The following is a 14,400-nucleotide window of genomic DNA, read 5'->3' as shown; positions in this document are numbered from 1 at the left end:
TTTCCCCAGGTTAGGGGAGTCCTGAACTAGAGGGCATAGGTTTGAAGTGAGAGGAGAAAGATTTAAAAGGGACCTGAGACGTAACGTAATCACACAGATCGAGTTTACATTTCGAGTTGAGTGCAACTTTTATTCAAAACTAAAAGAGGTTAAAAAATGCTCTTTTATTTTATTGTGCTGTGACAGAGGCTAAAGAGGCATGAGAGGAATAGATAGTGTGGGTGCCCAGAGCTAAAGACAAAGGAGTTGGTAATTGTGATGAATGGGAAAAAGAGATTTAAATGAGTGTACAGAGGAAACTTGATAATTGAGATTCCCCTGTAAATGTACATGTGATAGGGAGAAAATGGATCTTCTGTTGAGAACTAAGTAGACAAAATACATAAATGGGAGAAGAATGGAGGACAGACCTCATGCTTTTATGTTCAAATTCAATATTGAGTCCTAAAAGCTGTAAAGATGTATGTGTCTTACTAAATAAGCACAGAAAATATGAGCAGAAGGAGGCCATTTGGCAGTTTCAAGGCTGCTCTGTCATTCAATACACCAAGGGCTCACTCAGTCCTCTAACTCAGTACTCTGTCCCTGCTTTCTTCTGAACCCTTTGATTCCATTAATCCTACAAGCTACGTTTACCTAATTCTTGAAAGCATTAAATCTTTTGACCTCAATCCCTTTGTGGCAAGAATTCCAATGACCAGTCCCTGGGTGAAGAAATCTCTCCTCATCTCAGTCCTACATGGCCTACCCTGTATGCTTTATCTGTGACCCTTGGTTCTGGATTCTGTAGTCATTCAGGTGTTTACCCTGCCTTGTCCTGCTAGAATTTCTTTGTTTTCTATGAGATCACTCCTCATTCTTCTAAACTCCATTGAGTAGAGTCCTAACTGATCCAGTCTGTCTTCATATGTCAGTCCTATCAACCCAGGAATCAATCTGGGAAACAACTGTTGCATTTTTTCCAGAGCTAGAACATTCTTCCTCTCATAAGGGGATGAAAACTGTACAGAATATTCCAGGTTCAATCTCATCAAGGCCCTATATGACTACAGCAAGACATCCCTGTTCTTGTACCTGAATCACCTTGCTATGAAAGCCAACGTACCATCTTCACTGCATCCTGTACTCTTGCTTTCAGTGACTGGTGTGCAGGATCCCCAAGTCTTGTTGGACCTTGCCTTTTCCCAATCTGTTGCCTTCCTGTGTTTAACCTCACATTTATCTGCCATTTATTCATGGATTTTCCCAATCATTCAACATGTCCAAATCACACCAAAGCATCTCTGCATCCTCCTCACAGTTCACCCTCCCAGCCAACTTTGTGAGCCTGAATAGGTGGGGTCCAAATACTGATCCCTGCAGTACACCACTAATCCGTACCTGCCACTCACTAAGAGACAGGTTCACTCGTATAGAGTGAGAAAACAGAACTATTTACAGTTAACCTGAAAGTGAATATATTGATTCTTTGAAGGATAATGTATGGCATCGTATGCAAAGATAGGTTCTGATTATTGAGCTACACCATGGCATCAGAAGGGACAGGTCATGTTTTTACAATTTTGTTTTGTTTTCTTTAGATGTTAACAGAACGGTTACACATTGAGACAGCAAATTCATTTGCTTAGATTTTAGGCAAGCATTTCATTTTTTTCCCATGTAAAGTTAGTTTGAGATAGTTTGGCTCAGTGGTACACTTAGCTGTAAGTTAAAAGATTGTAAAGTACAGTTGCAGATAATCTAGGCGTCAATTCAACCGACCTTGTGGAAAATAGGTTAACTGAGCAAAAAGGGATGCTGACCTATGTCAAAAGTAGTCTTTTGTATATGAACAGCTTAGGAACCCCTGTAAGAGCCAAGGGAATAATCAAAATGAAAGTTACTTCATTGATTCATCAGTCACATGCTATGAGACATATGACAATGTAAGAAGAAACTTTTCACCTTGGTGGAGGAATCATTGACTGAGGGGCTTAGATTTAAGAAGGGGCTAGAGGTTTAGGGGGGATATCAGAGCAAAAACATTTTTTGTTCAGAGGGTGATGGGAATCTGGATAAAGGCAGAAACTGTCATAACGTTGAAGAAGTATTCAAATTTATACTGTTGATGCCATGGCATGCAAGGCTACTGACTAAGGCTTGGAAAGTAGGATTAGAATAGTTAGGTGGTAGTTTCTACCCGGCACTGACTTGATGGGCCAAAGGGCCTTTTTCAGTTATGTAGTCCTCTGACTCCATTAGGCTAATTGGAGAGTGTCTGAAAGGTAGTCGGTCAAGATTATCTTGGATAAAGTGATATTAAGACAAGACTGGGTCATTGCGATTTAGAATTCCAAATAATTTGGAGGATGGAATATTGGCCACGTACATGAAAGTTTGTAGATGACGCCAAATTGAGGTAGCAGCCAATGAAATGTATTAATATGCACTCTTCCAAAGATATTTGGGGATAAACTAGATTAATGGACAGAAGGATGACAGATGGAGTTCAGCCAAGTGAAGTATCATCATCTGTGGTCCCTTGCAGATAAGAATGGCTCTTTTCCACTCTCAGGGTGAGTCTGTATATGGCCGTACAGACCGATACGGTAGTGGTCATGGGAAGGGGTGGGTGGGGTATTGATGTGGCAGCGCATTCCTTTTGTTGTTTTTGCCTGGCTTCCATTTGTTCCTCAATGGCAAGTTTGAGGTGCTTGATGTCTTCCCAGATGCTCCTCGTCCACTTTGGATGGTCTTGGGCCTGTGATTTCCAGGTGTCTGTGGGAATGCCGCAATTCGCCGGTGAGACCATTAATGTGCTTCCTCTGTCCACCTGAACTTGTCTGTAGTTTCAAAGCTGGGGGTAGAGTACCTTCTTGGGGAGTCTTATTTCGATCATGCGGACGATGTGCCCAAGCTGTTGTAGCTGATCAAAGGTGGTCAGTGCCTTGATGCTGGTATGTTGGCATGGTTGAGGAAGCTGGTGTTAGTATGTCTTTCTTCCCAGTATCTTGCACAGGCACTGATGGTGGTACTGCTCCATTGCATTTAGATGTCTGTTGAAGACAGTACACTTCTCAGAGCCATACAGGAGGGCAACTCTGTAAACCATGATCTTACGTCAGATCTGATCTCGAACACCCTTGTCCTCAGGCAACTAAGGGGTGCACTAGCACACTGGAGCCGATGCTGGATCTCTTCATCAGTAGCTGCTTTGACGCACAGGACACTTCTGAAGTTTTGGGAGTGGTCAACATACTCTTAAGGGCTCTCCATGGACCTTGATGATTGGGGGTTTGCTCCACATTGCCAGGTCAGGTTGGAGGAGGACTTTTGTCTTGTGGATGGTTAGGGTGAGACACATGCTCTCATGTGCTTCTGTGTGGCCTGGAGTATGTCCTCTGAGATTGCACATATACAAGCATCATTTGTGTACTGTGGCTTGATCACACAGGTGGTTTTGGGCTTGAAGGTGGTGGAGGTTGAATAATTTCCCACTGGTTCTGTAAGTTAGCTCCACTCCAGCATGGAGCTTGATGGTGAGGTGAAGCATTACAGCGAGCTAGGTCAAGAACAGTGTTAGGGCAGTGATGCAGCCCTGCTTGGCACCGGGCTGAATGGGAAATGGGTCGATGGTGGAGCCATTTGTCATTACTATGACTTCTGTGTCATCATGGAGCAGGCGAAGGATGGTGATAAACTTCATGGTGCAACCAAAGCAGAGAAGGAGGCTCCATAATGCTTCCTGATTGATGGTGTGCAAAGGCTTTTGTAAGGTCAAAGAAGATCACATACAGGGGTAGGTTCTTTTCTCTGCATTTCTCCTGCAGCTGTCGCATAGTGAAAATCATGTTTGTTGTGCTCCTCTGTGGCTAAAAGCCACATTGCAACTCTGGGAGGAGTTCCTTAGCCACAGGGAGCAGAATCTTGGCGATGACTTTCCTAAAGGTTGACAACAGGGATATTCCCCTGTAGTTACCACAGTCTGACTTGTTCACTTTTTTTAAAAATACTTACGACTTGGCATCTCTGAGCTCTTTCAGGATGCTGTCCTCCTTCCAGACAGGGGCATGTAGTTGCAACAGGAGCGCTTTGCTTCCCCACTTCAGTGCCTCAGCGGAGATACCGTCTACTCCAGGAGCCTGGTTGTTCTTAAGCTGGTAGATGGCCTTCTGTAATTTGTACAAGGCTGGGGTATTGCTGAGCTCATGTTGTGTAGTATACTGTGGAATACGGTCAAGAATGCTCTGATCAATGACAGAGCCCTGGTTGAGAAGGTCTTTGAGTGCTTCCCCTAGTCTTCTTTGATGGCTTCTTTGGCTTTGATAAGCGTCACTCCATCCTTGACCAGCAGTATGGTGGGGCTTTGGGTGTTTGGTCTGTATGTGGTCTTGTCAGCACTGAAGAAACCATGTATTTCATGGTTTTTGGCCATTTGTTGGGCCTCCAGTGCTTTCTCCATCTTCCACCTGTGCTTCATGTTGTGGGTTTGTTTTTGTACCACTGCCTTCAGTTGTCTGTTGGTCTGCTTTTTCTCCTCTGAGTGCAGTCATTGTTTTACACTCAAAAATGCTGCATGCTTCTAGCTTAATTCCTGGATCTCATCATTCTCATCAAACGGTCTTGGTGTTTCCTGGTTGAGTGGCCAACCAAGGTTTTGCAGGCATTGATGGTGTTTCTAAGGGTGGATCAGAGACCGTTGGGATCCCATGACTCGGTTTTGCTGAGTGTCGCTAGGTTTGTGGAGATGATTTGGTTGTAGGAACCTGTTTGTTCTGAGTCTTGAAGTGGCTCAATTGAATTTTTTGCAGCGGTGCTTCTGTTGTCTCTGCTGCAGTGGGGTTATATTTATGAAGATCTTGGCTCTGGTCAGGCGCCATGTGTGTGTGTGATTTTAAGGCTTTTCTGATCCCTGTCTCTGACAATGATGTAGTCAAGGAAGTGCCAGTGTTTGGAATGCAAGTGCTGCCACGTTGTCTTGTGTTTGTCTCTTTGGTGGAACAGTGATGATCAGGAGGTTGTGTTTGTGGCATTAGATCATGAGAAGGGTGCTGTTGGAGTTTTGCTTCCCAATTCAGTTTTGCTTTCCTGATTACATCGCCCCAGAGGTCTACACTTTTGCCAACTCTGGCGTCGAAGTCGCTGAGGACAATTAGTTTGTGCACTGCAGGGACCCCTGAGAGAGATTGATCAAGGCTGGAGTAGAATTTCTCCTTGTACTCAGCTGCTGTATTGAGCTTTGGTGGATATGCATTGAATACTGTGATGTACTGATTCTGAACAAGGGTGAGTTGGTGTGTCATAGGGTGTTTACTTATTCCGTAGGAGGTGGGGAGTGGTTTGTGGGGGTGGGGGGTTCTCTGGTGAAGCCGACTCCAAGGATGAGGTGCTGTTCTTTGGCCTTGCCTTTCCAGAGACAGTTGTAGTCACCACCTTGTTCTGTGAGCTGTCTTTCCCCTGCCCATCAGGTTCCACTCAAGATGGTCATGTCAATGTCATAGCACCTGAGTTCCTGAGCAGTGAGTGCAGTGCAGCGTTCTGGTCTGTCATTGAGGTTCCAGGTACCAAACATCATCTGACCTGATGTTTGGAAGGTGCATCTGCAAGAGTTATTTTAATGTAGAGAAACCATTGCACACTGGTTACCACAGGCTGAGCAGTGCAAGATCTTGGTCCAGTGGCAAGGGCGGATCCAAGACAGCTGGAGACCAGGCACTGCTGTTTGGTCTGTGGAGGAATTCAGCTAAACCATTCAGCACTGGGCAGCACCTCACACTGGGTAGTATAGAGTTGGAGGAAGGAGAGAGAGTCGGAAGAATAGTGCAGTTGCTGCCATTGTGCTGGTCATTGCCAGTCAGTAATTGTGAAATCATTGTGTTGGAGATGGGAGTTTCTAAAAATAACTCGGCTGGGAATTGAGGGAGTTTAAAACATCAAACTTGGTTTGATGATATCACCGTGAGTAGTTTATAAAATTACTGGGCAGTGAGGGTGTTATAAGATTATTGGGCTGAGGGCGTTTATAAAAGCACAAACTGGGTGGAGGTGTTTTATGAAACAATGGACTCTCAGGTTTAGATAATTTAAAAAAGAAGGATCACTGGGCTTAGAGGGTGTTATAAAATTACTGGATGGGGAATGCTGTAAAGATTTCTGTTTTTTTTTAAGAAAACTAAAATATCCTGGACTGGGAGAGTTATATAAATGTTGGAATGGAAGGGTGTTGTGGTATGACTGACAGGGTTATTGATGATTTTACTGATAAGCTGTGGGGTGTTATAAAATTTCTGGGGGGATTATATAAACACTGGGCTGGGGGGGGGAGTTGTAAAAATAATTCCCCCACTAATTTTTATAATTCCCCCACAAATATAAACACTGGGCTGGGGGTTGTTATAAAATTATTGGGAGTTATATAAACACTGGACTGGAGAAGTTGAGGGTGCAGGGTGGGGAGGGAAGAAGAATTACAAAAGTCTTGCTGCAGTTGCAGCAGCAGCAGTGGCTCTGGTCAATGGGTGGAGGTTTTGTAGGCTGGGATCAAAGGTGGTGTTGGTAACCTGGTCCACAACTGACTGAGCACACAACTGCCTCCTTGCCCTCCCTCACCTCACCTTGCCTTCTCATACCTTGTTTGACCTCTCCTGCTCTCACAGCTCCAGGGGCCAAGACCCAAGCCACTCCTCCTGCTTTCTGGCACTTGGAACAGGACACATGAGACAGCCTACAAATCACATACAAATGAAGTATAAAATCTAGCTGAATCTCCAACTGGTGAAAGTGGTTTGTTTCAACCTAAGCTAGTCGTTCCTCCTCTTATTACAATCCTGAAGCTGCTTGTCAATTGACATTCTAAAGTCTCGGGAATGGAATTTGTGTAATCTCTCCTGATTACTTAACTCTTAGATTCCAGGTATCTTTCTACTTAATCTAGGCTGTACTCCCTCCAAATCCAGTGTATCTTTCCAAATGTGTGGTGTCCAGAATTACACTCAAATTTTCCAGATGTTCTAATTTTCCACATCATTCAAAAACCCCTCCCACTCCAGTAATGCTCTCCTACAACCTCTTCCCACAGACAGAGGATACAGAAGCTTGAACACATCCACCAGTAGGTTCAAGAACAACTTCATTCCTGCCGTTATTAGACTGATGAATGGACTCTTTAATTTCAAATAATGTTGACCTTACCTCGCGTACATCTTACCTCGTGTGGGGTGGAACTTGTATGCCTCACTCTGTCCAAGTTTTTTTTAACCCTATGATCTGTATGTCCTTACTATGCTCTGCCTGTACTGCTTGCAAACAAAGCTGTTCACTGTACTTAGGTACATGTGACAATAAAGGAAATCAAATCAGATGTAGTCTTAAACAAGTTTGTACATCACGACTTAGAGTCATAGAGATATCTGACACAGAAAATTACTTCAGTCCAACTTGTCCATGCTGACTAGATATCCTGTATAAATCTAGTCCCATTTGGCCCATTTCCCCTTAAACCCTCCCTGTCCAGATGCCTTTTAAATGCTGTAATTGTACCAGCCTTCACCACTTCCTCTGGCAGCTCAATCCATACACACACGATCCTTTGTGTGAAAAGGTTGCCCCTTAAGTCCCTTTTATATCTTTTCCCTCTCACCTTAAACCTATGCTCTCTAGTTTTAGACTCCCCCACACTGGGGAAAAGAGCTTGGCTATTTAACCTGTCCATGCCTCTCAAGATTTTATAAACCTCTATAGCACAAACCCTTCAATCCTCGAAAGATCTTTTCTGAACCTTTTCAAATTTCACAACATCCCTTCTATAGGAGGGAGACCGCGATTGCATGTAGTACTCCACTAGTGGCCTAACCAATGTCCTGTACAGTTGCAACATGATCTCCCAACTCCTATACTCAATGCTCTGACCAATAAAGGCCAGCATACCAAATGCTGTTTCACTATCGTATCTACGTGTGACTCCACTTTCAAGGAATTATGAACCTGCACTCCAAGGTATATTTGTTCAGCAACACTCCCCAGGGCCTTACCATTAAGTGTATAAGTCCTTTCTGTCCCATTGTATTCTATTCCTCTCTATCACGGCCAAAAACCCATTAATCTTTTAATTTTGTATTGGTTCATGGCCTTTTAATGCTTTGTGTTGACTGAAAAAATAGTGGCAAAGTGGTCATGACACTAGATTAGTAGAGGCCCAGTTTAATGATAAGAGGGCTTTGGTTCGTGTTCCACCATCAATATATATGGAATTCAAAGCTAATCTCTGTAGTGGTGACTATGATAACTATGTCATGCCTCAGTGGGATAATGCGCTGTAAATTATGCCCCTCTATTCCTGGGGTTTTCACAAAAGTTTTAAAAAGTTGCCAATTTATTTGTCAGGTCCAGGTTAAAATTTCTGTACTTAACAATTGCTATTTATTATAAGTAAATAGATTCTAGCCACAGGTGAAGGGCTTTTGCCCGCAATGATGATTTTCCTGCACCTCGGATGCTGCCTGACCTGCTGAGCTTTTCCAGCACCACTTCAATCTTGACTCTAATCTCCAGCATCTGCAGGTACCCACTTTTGTCTAACCACAGGTGAACAACCATGAACTGTCGACATAAACTCTGCAAGTTAGAATTAACCCCTTTATAAACCTTCCATGCACACGAATACGAGACAAAAAAAATTCTGAGATAGTAGAGAACAAATAACTGGAAAAACAGTTCAATGGCACCAGGTTCACCGAGATGATCCTTGTGCTTTCCATGACTTGGTATTCTTCAGTCTCTCTTCTCCAGGTCCTTTTCACTTCTTCACAGGTATTTGGTACATTAACGTATGCTAGTTAAAGCCACAGCTTACAACAACTAGTGAAGAGGTCTTGTGGTGCAGTGGTGACCCTAACTGTGAGCCAGGATACCCAGATTCAAGTCCCACATACTCGAGAGTTGTGTAAAAACATCTCTGCGGGGTTGATACAGAAAATACCTTCAGCAGCTATTAAGGGTGAAGAAAGTGGCTTTCTTCTGGCTTTAGTATTTTACCACCGAGAAAGGCATGCCATGTGCCTTTGTAGATGGCCCAAATGCTTCCGTCAGTATTATTCATATCCAGAAGTGGTCACCACTACACAAGTGCAGGTTCATAGTTCCTCGAGTACTTGTCCCACTTTGTTTGCAGCCCCTGGCCTATAAAGTCTCCTCTACTGTTTGAACAAAGCAGTAGTGTAAACACGACTTACGATGAGTTTCTGTGACTTCCTTTGAAAAAATAGCGGCAGTTCTTGGTTTAAGTCCACTTTCAAAATACAGGAAATAAAAGTTTCGACTTTACAACTGCCATCTATATATCTGGTCCACTCATGTCCTTACCTGGTCTGGCCTACATATAATTCTTGACCCACAACACCTTGATTGACTCTTGCCTGCCACCTGAAATGGCCAAGCAATCCACTCAATTCAAGGGCAGTTGAAGTAGAGCAACTAACTCTCAAGCCATAAAACGAGTGAACATAAAGAACATAAAACTCAAACTCTATGTCCTAGCTTTTCACCATTTTAAAAGAAAATTGTTCTGCATCTCTTGAGTCTAAAATGGATGATCTCAAAAGAAAATACTTGTAAATGCAATGCTTTGTCAGGGCAGCATTTTGGAGAATGTGGTGTCTACAGCTGTTGAGTCCATTAGCATTTATTGTTTGTCAACGGGTGAAATATAGTTGACACCACTGTCATTTGGGGATTCTTATCCCAGGATGAGAAGGAGAAAATTAGAAAATGGAATTAGTAGTGTTCAAAAGGAAATCTCATCACTAATATTTTTTATAATCATGTGCAGGCCCCATTCCATAAATGTGATAATTACTGCAGGGTTGCATGTGTTTGTATGTGGTATGCTTCTCAGGTGACAGACTTTCCTGTTCAAACCAGGAAAAATAGGACAGTGATGCAAATAGAAATCTAGGTTTATGCTGTGCTGACTTTAATTTGTTTAAACCTAAATGTAGGTTATGTTGCAATTTGTTTTAGGGACAGCATAGAGTGGAGATCTTTAAGAAACAACAATGTGCTTAACAATGAGTTTCTGTCTTTCAAAGGACTTGTTTTTGCATCGTTTGTCAGCCTATTTCTACTGAAAGTTTGTAAATTCCTTTTATAAGAAAAATAATTGTTTGAAAAATAGTAATATGGGAATCATGTGGGTCAGTGGTGTTACAATAGTAGGTTTGTGCAGGAAAAAACAAAGACTTCATCAATATATGCTCTATTTTTGCCCTGCCTTACTGTAAGCAGCTGATATTTTGGTAGGTCTGACTTGCTGACACGGTTATTTCACTAGGGTTGATATTTCTAGATTCAAGGCCAAGTCTTGAAGATTAAGTCAGTGGTATGAATGGGGTGGGCAACCAGCAGTTGCAGGTGTACTTTAGAGACATTGCTTTCATTCATCATTTTCAGGAAGAGTTTCTAAAGTCGGTCCGTTCAAGCTTCCCAGGAGTCTTTTCAGACTGAGAATAAAAATAATAAAAAAGTCCATTCTTTTTGATTTTTGAATTACCAGTTTGCCAGTAGCTGCTAAATTTGCTAATTGTTTATCCCTAACCTGAACTTCATTTCTCATATTTGGATGAACTGAAAGACTGCTTTATTTTACTGAGTTTATCATTTGCTTATGCCTTTGTAATATCCCTCGTTGTTGATAAAACATCTTTGTCCTAATGTCTCGAATCTGACTTTTTCAATTGCTTTATGTGCTGGTCATCCTACTTGTATCTATAAGTAAAGTTTGAGTCAGGGAGAACACGGATTCTAGCCATTCCCATGTGACATCTACTAACTGCAAGATTGCCACAGTGAAGGTAGTTTTACAGTTTGCTATGCCATTTTGGGAAATGTCAGTTCACATCTCCCATTACCAAGTGTGCATTGGGTATGTACGAAGTTACAAAAATGTTGAATTGGATTTTCCGATGGCCAGAATAATCATTTCTGCAGAGTAGATGGGGAGTTGTATGTTGGCACCCTGAGGAATTCTTAACTTAGCAGAGTCTGAAAGAATTACCTAGGAAATTGAAGATTCTGTTGGATAATTCCCTTACGCCTGAAACCCTGAGTATCCATTTAAATCAGTACATTTGAAGGGTTCCACTGCAGTGAATAGTTATCATGGAAGTATCATACCTGGTCAAGACCCTGGCTAACTTAAACTAGCCCTCTCAATTTATCACATCCTTCCCAACAATGCAGCCCTAAACCCCTTAGCTACCCCTTATTCTAACCCACTTTCATAATCATTCTGTTTTTCATGCTTTCAATTGGTCCTTCGTGCTTGCTATCTCTATTGTGCATATGCTGCCTCTCAGTTGTGCACACTGCCTTAACCTCTCTCTTTCTCTTTAACGTATGTTTAATCAGTCTTGCACACCGTCAGTCTTTCCCTTTCTCATGAGCACATTCTTAATCAGGTGCTCTCGCAGTCTCTCTCACTCACGTGCGCGCTACCTACCTCCATACTCCATCTACTCTAACCTAACTAAACACTCCCATCACTTAGCTGCCCCCCCTCACACTTACCTTACATACTTACCCTTTCACAGGAGCTGTCTGTGATGCTGGATGTACAATACAGAATACAGCAACTACTGCCATGAGAAAGGGAGTGATCCTGCACTATGAGGAACCTGTCAGATTTAAAATACACTCTGCACTTCTGAAGGAGCTGTCATCAGAACCTTCTGTCAGAACTGTGGAACTCTTTGTCAATGTAAGTAAGTGAGTGGCACTTTCAGTCTGATTGCCTGTCCTCGGAAGTTCTCGCTCATTATTTCAGAAAACTACAAAATGACTGAGATCAGGTCAACATGCAGTAATCTATAATGACTAGAAAGGACCCTGGCTTGAGCTGATTAGTTGGTCACAATGGGAAGGGATGCATGTGCTGTATGTAAGTTTCACCCACTTGAGCAATGTGGAGTGATTGCTGTAAGTGTGTATGTGTTAACAGGTTTGGGCTATGAATGCTTTTACATCAGATACTTTGGTATTGCTCATTAGTTCATGTACATAAATGATAATATATAGATGGTGTGGAGGTACCAGTGTTGGATTGGGGTGGGCAAGGTCAGAAGTCACATGACACCGGGTTATCGTCCAACAGATTTATTTGAAATTACAAGCTTTCGAAGCACTGTTCCTTCGTCAGACGAAGTGACGAAAGAGCAGTGCTCCAAAACCTTGTGATTTCAAATAAACCTGTTGGACTATACACTGGCATTGTGTGATGTCTGATGGTATGTGAAAGGGTCAAGTGTGATTACTTTTGGTAAGCTTGTGTTCCAGTAAATGCCTTATGGAAAGGAGGAGAGCATTTAGTCAGTGACCATTTCCAGGATTATTTCACATTATTTTTAAGTCCCTTATGTAAGCAGAAATTGTCATAAATGCACACAGTTGTGTCGTCTTAAAATTGAATCTAGTTTGTTGGGCGGATGGCAATGGACAGGAAATAAGGTCTGAGGATTTTCTGATTGAAAGAGTTTTTCTCATGCAATATGTGAAATCTCCCTTATCACACACGTATTGTGGATAATGATGCTCTCAAAGTTTGTTTGGTAATGTTCCTTTGAAGAACCTTGGGACATTTTTGCAGTTTTAAAGATTCATTATTAATGTTGTGTCAACCCAGACTTGGCGTGAACATCTTGCCTGAAATAACTTCACATAAATAACATTCACTCTTATATTTTCTTCTTCACCCGCTATCAAAAACAGAGCAAACAGAATGATGCTAATCGGGGTGACACTAAACGGGGTGATACTCACCCTCCTCCTTCCTGGCTAGGAATTCAAATGAACTCTGCAGTGACCTGACTGCCTTAAGTGCAGACGTTTGGCATTTGCTGTACTTGGATTCGTTCATATCTCATAACTGTATGTACTTTTTGACAACTTGAATAAATGAATATAACATAGTCCTAAGTGGCTTTTATAAATGGTTTCAGAATTATGAACAGACTTGATTACCTTTGAAAATTCATCTCAGTAGATTCAACATGTTCACGTGCAAAACTTTGGGTGATTAAAGGCAGTGTATCCACACAAATTCTACTCATCGAGCTTTTTAAAGTTTAAGGAAAAACTACTGTATTAAAGGAGAGAAAGACCAATTCTAGAGCAACTTTCATATGTGTAAAGTTTATTGAAATTTGCAGTAATGTCAATATAAATTTTGAGGTGCACATACTGTTTCTATTTTCATTCCTTTCTTTGTAATGTGATTACTGTTGCAAAAACGTAGACCAAAATAAACTTGCCTGAAAAGTTCTTGTCCTGTTTTTCAAAAACTAAGAACAGACTTCAAAAAGCTGTGGTGTGGATAACTTTCTGTTTAACTAATCTGAAATATGTTTCCTGACGTTTCTGTGTAGACACTGCTGCTGGTTCTACTCTTGGGAAGGCAGGAATTTGGAGCTGCTTGTGCAGCAGCTGTTCCAAAAATATGGATATCATGTCATAAAGGGCGGGAACATTTGAAGCCATTGGCCAAATGTTCCTGCCTATTCGCATCCCCTCAATAAAACTGGATTCAGTTTTAAGACTACACCATTGTGTCAGTACGAGACAATTTCTGTTTATATAAGGCACTCAAAAATGACACAAAATAACCCTGGTAATCGCCACTGTTTAACTGCTCTCCTTTCCTTAATGCATTCACAACCATTTATTTGCCTGTCCAACTACCTTAAGACACCTGTGGACATGAACACCGAGGTCCCTTAGATCCTTGCTGCTTCCCAGGATTCTATCATTCATCACGTATTCCCTTGCCTTGTTTGTCCTACCCCAAGTGTGTTGCATCATACTTCCCTGGATTGAATTCTGTTTGTCACTAATTAGCTCACCTGACCAGTCCATTTATATCCTCCTATTCTTGGTTTCCTTGTGTATATTTAAGGCTGAGAAAGATTCTTGATCAGTTGGGGAATTGAGGGTTTTGGGGAAAGGACAGAAAAGTGGACATGAGGAATATCGGAGCAGCCATGACCCTGTCGATCAGTATTGAGGGGTCAAACTGTCTACTCGTTCTAGATTTATCTACTTGTCAGCCTGCTAGACCACTAAGAATCTCCTATTTGCCTTTGTGATATGCTTAAAGAAATTAGTAGTCCTCCCTGATTTGTATACCCTCATGACCCCTTTGACTAATGAACACTGACACGCTATTCATTTAGAACCCTGCCCAAGTACTCTGTCTGCACACGCCTACATTCTCACTGTGATCTTTATGGTCCCTACTTTACCTCTAGTTATCCTTTTATCCTTAATGTACTTGTAAAATAACTTAGAATAATGGTAGGTAAAGTAAAGTAAAATCCTTTCATGTCCCCGTCTTACTTTCCTAATTTACTTTATAGGTTTCCCTTTCATTTTCTA

General features: G+C 41.9%; 1 protein-coding gene and 1 long non-coding RNA gene across 19 annotated transcripts in view; both read left to right on the top strand.

Annotated features, from left to right (window-relative positions):
* LOC122548528 (serine/threonine-protein kinase MRCK alpha-like) overlaps positions 1 to 14,400 on the top strand; it is a 595,544-nt gene that overhangs the window by 74,847 nt on the left and 506,297 nt on the right. The gene's annotated exons all lie outside the window — the stretch shown is intronic.
* On the top strand, positions 11,399 to 12,938 carry LOC148151779 (uncharacterized). Its single transcript, XR_015752031.1, has 2 exons — positions 11,399 to 11,731; positions 12,739 to 12,938. It is a non-coding gene; the product is annotated as an uncharacterized LOC148151779 (long non-coding RNA).

Source organism: Chiloscyllium plagiosum, unplaced genomic scaffold, assembly GCF_037043375.1.
Source record: "Chiloscyllium plagiosum isolate Xiang-an unplaced genomic scaffold, Cpla_swu_hap1 HiC_scaffold_3, whole genome shotgun sequence".
Classification (NCBI taxonomy): Eukaryota; Metazoa; Chordata; class Chondrichthyes; order Orectolobiformes; family Hemiscylliidae; genus Chiloscyllium; species Chiloscyllium plagiosum.
The sequence above is the reverse complement of the archived record's forward strand: the minus strand, read 5'-3'. Positions and strand labels throughout refer to the sequence as shown.